The following is a 7268-nucleotide window of genomic DNA, read 5'->3' on the forward strand; positions in this document are numbered from 1 at the left end:
TCGAAACACTCGCGAATCTCCTGTCAGCGGGTTTACTGTATTCCTTAAGGTGATTCATTGATTGAGGACGAATTTGGACTGTTTTTAAATTCCTAGTAAAGGGCAAGGCCTGGCCAATACAAGATAAGGGTTCGGATTTCATCACCGCTCCCTTCTTGCCCGCCTTAGGAAAACGAAACCTAACGCGAACCCAGCTTTAAAATTTGGAATAGAACGAGACCGACAGGGTAACGAGCTTAATAGGAAACTCGTTCGAAAAATATTGGTTGCTCTTTAAGCACACTTCAAAGTTCATGATGGTTTCTGTGAGTTGAATGCGTGACTGCGCCGCCTTCTAATGCGGTGAGGCCTTGGGTATCAAAGCTTTACTAAGCTTCCCTCGCCTCGATTCAACTTACATTAGCTCGGATTGATTCCAGAGGGGTTTGCTCAAATTGCAACGAATTCCCTTTCGAAAGATAGAAGCTGGTCTAGAAACAATCTAAGTGGAGCCATCATGCTTTTTGTTTGCTAGATTTTATAGGTTTGATTTGGTCGAGTCAGCCTTGTTTGTGATTGTGTAGAATTCCCTTCCAATTAAGAATGTCGAACTGGTATGATAGAAGCCAATACAATGAGTATCGACCTGAATTTGAATATGGACATCATCCTTTTTATGACCATGTTGGGAATAGTGGTTGGGAACGCCATCCTTTGGAAGGATATGGGTCATACCTTGGTGAGCCCAATTACTATCCACACATGCATCAGTCGTACGAGCAAGAAGATTATAGTACGAGTTCTTCGTCTCTAGAGGATACAATCAAACTATTGAAAAGTAGTCCTTTTTATGATCCCTCTGTTCCTATTCCTCCTTTAGAAGAGTCCCTTAGGAAGTTAGCTAAGTCGACGCGTAAGTTAGCTGAGATGAATAGTATAATTATAGACGAAAGAACTACAATAATGAGTGAACCTTCTTTAGAAGACCACCTCAAGCGGATAGCTGAGACGAACGAAAGAATTTCTCGAAATTACTTGAATTGCCAATATAGTGTATCCAATAATACCCTTGAGAATGAAGATAGTTATTCACATAATCAAGATGACGAGGTTAGAATTGGTAACACTACTTGTTTTGATGAGGTTCGACCTTTTTCATGTTATTATAATGAGGACTGTGATGAGGATAGTATTGATGAAGAATCTGAAATATGTAGGCATAGTGATCAGGAGTCTAGTAATCCAATTGAGCTGTATAGTGATTATATTATTTCTAATTCAAATCCAAATAATTTTTATGATTATTCACCTATTCAAAAGGACGAGGATTTGATTAGGGATACCACCGTTTTAGACGATGTAGATTTTCCTTTTGATTACGAAGCCGATAGTGGTCTAGAAGAACGGGTTCATTTCGAAAATACTGTTTTAGAGTCTCGCGACTTAGAAACAATAGTCTTGGAAGAAGAAGATAGACCCGTAGAGATGAGTAAAGATGCACTACCTGATAATAACTTAGAAGAATCTCTTGAATATTTTATGGACTCTGAAGATACGGAAATTCAAGAAATAATTAGAGGTCTATCTAGAGACACTGAAAACTCTAAGTTTGGGGGTGATTATCACTTCCCTAGTGCCTTACCTTTAACTCTCAGAAAGTCCCCACACTTAGGACTTGATATCTGTGCCTCGACCATTTTACAAGATTACCTTCATACTCGTTTTCCCGAGCCTAATGATGTCCATGAAGGAGTTCAGTCGTTAGAAACCCATCCTCTGGTTGATGTGGTTTTCCAAGGCTATGATACCCAGATTGACTTTGTTTTCCCACCAAATAGTTTTCTTCCAACTGTGGGAACGTTTCAAATGAGTCGAATATTAAGTTCTGAGACTAAGCCTAAGTACTTTAGGTTAATAGAATCGACACATTTTCCTAAGAATGACCACCACTCTCACTGTGGTCAACTATGTAAGTCATATCTGATTGACTTAGAGGATCCGCAATTATTTAGGTTATTACTTCGTGATTCTAAGTTCGTATTTGAGTTTTTACAGACTCTAAGACCTAGTGATTCGGATCCCATCTATGAAGAAACGCAGCCAATGAAAATATTCTATTTAGACCCTTTCATAGAACCTGAACCTGAACCGCAATTAGCGATAGTTTTCAGGAAACTAGGTAAGGGCATGCTATTCTTGTCCACTTTCTTGGTTCATTGCAGTTTCCTTTGGTCAGCTCTATTTAGTTTTGAAGACCCACAGTTATTTCGACTGTTACTTTATGGTTCGAGTTGACTAATCCTTTCCTAAGTCTGGCTGAAGACTTTAAACTTAGCACTTCTTGGGAGGTATCCCATACTCATGCAACACGGTAATATCTTTCCTTAACTCTTTCGCTTCAAATGGTAACAGTTTCTCCTTGTTCATGCTTTTAGTTTCATCTTTAGAACATTGAGGACAATGTTAGATTTAAGTTTGGGGGTATGGGAGAAACTTTTTAGTTGCAATTATTAAACTCCAGAGCCTAGAAATTTATGCCTATTAAGGTTTGCACTAACCAATCTAAGTGGATGGGAACATCTTGGTTATAGGAGTTGAGGAACCAATCTGATTAGATGGAAACATCTAAGAGTCTATTCATAGAAGCACAGAGCTCAGGTGTTAGAAATAACATGATAGTTGCACCATATCTCGTTGAGTCCTTTTCATTTCTGTTTTATTTTTTCATTTTAAACTATGTTTCTCTAAGTGATTAGGTGGGGCAAACGATTCAAGTTGTTACCACTGCTAGGGTGAATTAGAGTGACTGAGTTACTAAAAAAAAAAAAAAAAAACTGGACCAGTTAGACCAATCGGAATAAGTATTAACACTTGGATAGCAATATGCGTGTGTTCTCCCTGTTTCCGTCGCCTAAGCAAGCGTGGAATGCAGGACCCGTGGGAACTATCGTGTAATCTTCTGACAAGAAGCATGCGCTTGGATCAAAAAGATCTATTCATGTCGTTAAGTTAAAAGAAAATGGTTATTGTTCTGTGTAGTCAACTTCTGGTTCCCTTGTATTTGCCAGTTTGTTGATCTAGATTTAAGTTATTGACCACTGGTTCCCTTGTATATGCCAGTTGTGTTGATATTAGTCAGACCGGTATCTCAGTCCATTAGGATAGGTTCATTTTGGCAGTGGCCTTCAGACATATATGTGAAACATCGATCATTTGGTTAACATCAAAACCATCTACATTTTTCTATTTCCATCTCCTTTTTCTATCCATATGATTAGTTTGACTCCGAATATGATGTTCATAGTGCAACTATCTGAGTAGAGCTCTGTCACTTTATATGAATTTTAGTATGCTTGAGTGTAAACTCGTGTACAACAATTAGAATTTTGCATCAGGGTACTTCCTCCTGTAGTCAGTGATTGTAAGCCAACCAAGGAGATTCTTTAGTGCCTTCCAAGGTTCTGCGTAGATAGCTAAGGTCTGGAGTAAAGGTTTTGTGGGTACACCTCTGGTAAACCCTCCGGAGACAACACTCCGCCACTAGGGCCACCTAGGGGTTCAAATGATTTTCCTTTCTAGAATAAATTTGCTCGAGGACTAGCAAATAATAAGTTTGTGGGTATTTGATAGACGCATTTATGTGTCTATTTTGTTCTCAATTTTCTGTATTGTTAGACTCGATTAAGTACTTATTGTGTTATTTTGTGTTCTTGTAGGAAATTTTAGAGAAATAAGCCCTTGCGGCGAAATGGGCTCAAAAAGCAGTGTTTTACACCCCGGAGAAATGTACCGTAGGCACCCCAAAAATGTACCGGAAGCATCCCAGAAATGTCCCGGAGGAACCCAAAAAAATTACTATTTCCACCCCAATTGATATTCGCACCCCAGCACTCTGGATAAGGGGAACCTTCTTCAACAATTTGAATTTTTTTTTTTTTGCGGAAAATGAAGTTTTCAACTGGCAGAATTTTGATTGTCAAAATGAATGGGTTAGAGTGCGATTCAATCGCTGAAAATTGGCAGAAAGATGTGATTTGGCATAAGGAACAAAGTTTGGGTGGTGGTTTCGATCAAATTTGGCTGGAATACGTGTTTTGATTCTCGAGTTCAAAACAGGGCAAGCATGAACTGGAGGATGATAGTCACGCGTCATGGAGAGTTATGGACGTGTTCTGATGATGTGGAATGGCTCGAGCATCACTTTGGGTCGTGAAGAATCGATTTGGAGCGTGGAGGGAGGAAGTTTACGCAAGAAATTCCAAGTTTGGTAAGAAAATATTCGGAAAATATTGTTATTCACTTCTCGCATAATGAAGAATTATATCGGAGTTATTGGCGAGATTTGGAGCTGTTGTTGGGTATAAATAGGCTCTTTGGGTCTACTAGAGGGGGTGACGAGAGTTGGGAGGAGAAGAGAGGAAGTTGCAGAGTAAGAATCACGAATTCTCTCTGCTGCTGCTGCTGTTCGTGATGAACATGAAGAACATGAAGAACGGACCTGCACCAGCAGTCGTTTATCAACAGTGAAACATACTCACATCCGTGGGTCGTAGGTGTGGGTCTTAGAGCTACAGTAACAATAGCACTTCTTCTTTGTCGTTCATTTTGGACGCTTTCTGTGGGTCGCACATTCACTGTTTTATTATTTCATCTCCATTTTCATCCTTGTAAACACCCTTTGAGCAATAAATAAATATTTTGAGCGTGTTTTTATCATGATGAGCTAAACCCAACACTGGGACGACGGAGGAGGTCGAATTTCATCCATGTGGTAATTTCATTAATTCTTTTATTTACTTTTTGCACTAATTTTAATTGAATTAAGATTTTAAATTAATTACTTGTGATTTCATTTGATGGAGTATGCTTAGTCCTGCCATGCTTAAGAAATACAAGTAATATTTTATAAAATCTATCTTGGAAATAAACTAGAGTTAATATTTGTTTTGTTTTGAACTATAATCGCCTAGAATTAAATTCTGAACCACTTGAAAATGAAAAATGGCCTAATCTTTAGTCCCAGTTTCTCGCACCAGTGTTAATATTTTTATTGTATATATTTATCTTTTTTATTAAGTTTAAAAAGTTATCCTTCACAAATCCGAGAGTTTGAACCTTCACTACTACAACCCCGAAAAATCACTATTAAAGTTAGCGTGATCGAACACATATTTATTTCTTAAATAAAATCTAGACTGTTAATATCATTCTCAAAAATAATCACGACCACACGATTTGGCCACGCGATTTAACAAACTTAGACTACTCCTAGCGAAACTAGGCAATCACCATAGTGACCACCGGCGGGCCCACTAGTGCCCTAGTCGATTGAGTCTTATTCCCCTCATTCACAAGTGCATTGAACGCCGACCCAAACATGGGCGTTCACGCTGCATAAAATAGCTCAAACGAATTGGGACCAGCAAAAACGGTCTCAAAACGCATCACGTCCGTCCAAGTTAGACGGCCTAGTTGGACGGCTTGGATCGCATTTCGAGCGATCAAAGAGATGACGATGTGTTCACCGACGGCCCAAGCTCTCACTTGGTCGATCGACCTGTCCACTGCAAAACCAGAGCGCATCAAATAGTTCTCCCAAAGTAGGGTGAACGCGCTGCTTTGAAAACCATAAATTGCGTTTTGTGGCAACGCCTTACTGTCGCAAATCAATCACTACCATCCATCTTTGACGGCCTAGTTGAGCGGCTTAGATTTAATTTTAGAGACCCCGAAGATGTCAGTGAGATCACCTTTGACCCACCTCCACACATGGTCGACCGACCTGTTCAAACTAGAGCTCGATTTCCCGGAACGCTCGCCCAAAGAGGGGTTGGACGTGAAGCTTCAAACCCTAAAATATAATCAGCGACAGCATTCAACTACTGCAAATCATCTTGTCCGACCAACTTTGCTAGCTTGGTCGGATGGTTTAGATCAGATTCTAGATAGTCAGGAGGTGACACCATGATCATCGGCCACCCCTCCTCCACGAGCAGTGATCGACCAAGTGATGGCGTGTCCCTAGAGCCACCAAACGATCACCCAAAGGTGGTCGATCATGCTACCTTCTTTAAGGCGCTTAATCCGCGACTTATTCAATCAAGCTCTAAAACAGCGATACTTCATACACGACGATTAATTTGAGCTTCTTTACATGCATCGAATACATATGATATTTTACGTCGGCCTCATAAACAACTTAGTCGTTTCACCTAATAGCACCATATGCTATTCTCCGCGTCAAGTCTCACGACTTGACCCACTTATTCGAGACATCAAACATGTCACAAACTGGAGGATACTTACTGGGGTATTGGTCCGGTGCTTTACAGCGTGCGACGTGCAACGCGTCCATTTTTGAGAACCGGTCAGGAAAAGACGAACGATTAACAACGGTGAAAGTAGTGGGTGAAGATGTGACCACGTAATGATCACCACCTCTTACACAACTCCACTACTTAATCTTCTCTATTTCCTACGAGATCAGGGTTGCGCTCAAATGACTTGTATAAATAGGTTTTCGATCTATTTCAACAAAGACATAACACAAGTGTTATCAACACAAGTAGCCAGAAACCATTTTCTGATACACAAGTCATAAACAGCCACACCTTCATAATTCAACACTCTGATCTCAAACACCTTCTTTGCTTCCATCCCTAAGATCAACCCTTCTCCTTCACCTTGTGACCGAATTGAATCTGGAACACCCATTTCTTGGTTTGGGCCAGAGTCTTACAGATTGATCTCTCGAATCTAAAGTACTCCCATGCAGTGCATTTGTTTAGGGTTTGAATTCGTTTCTCATCAACACACCTAAATTTACCAAAAACAACAGAATCAGTTTTTACCCTCAAACAACTGGCGACCACAGTGGGAGATTCATCTCTCGGTTGCAAGATCAATTTCCAATTTCATTTCAATTCTCTCGAATTCAAGAGGGTGGATTTTAGGTCTAAACACATTCGTTAACCCAATTTCATTTTAATCACCAATCTCAACTTCCACTCTGTAATCCATCCCCGCCAGCCAAACTTTCCGAAAGTCATGAATGGTCGAAGTGCAATCACCGCAGAAGGCATGGCTAAGATGTTGGAAGATGTCCTCGCAAATCAGGTTGATATCGCCAAATGACAAAAAGAGACGCTTTGGCTTTTAAGAAGTATGGTAAACCGGTTATATAAGGAGTCGGCGAGCATTTGCCCGGAGAACACCACCAATGAAAAAGATGACATCGGATCTTTATCTGAAGTCCGTACTCCCGCAAACAGTGATGCAGACAGAATACG

The sequence above is a fragment of the Papaver somniferum genome, chromosome 1 (assembly GCF_003573695.1).
Source record: "Papaver somniferum cultivar HN1 chromosome 1, ASM357369v1, whole genome shotgun sequence".
NCBI lineage: Eukaryota > Viridiplantae > Streptophyta > Magnoliopsida > Ranunculales > Papaveraceae > Papaver > Papaver somniferum.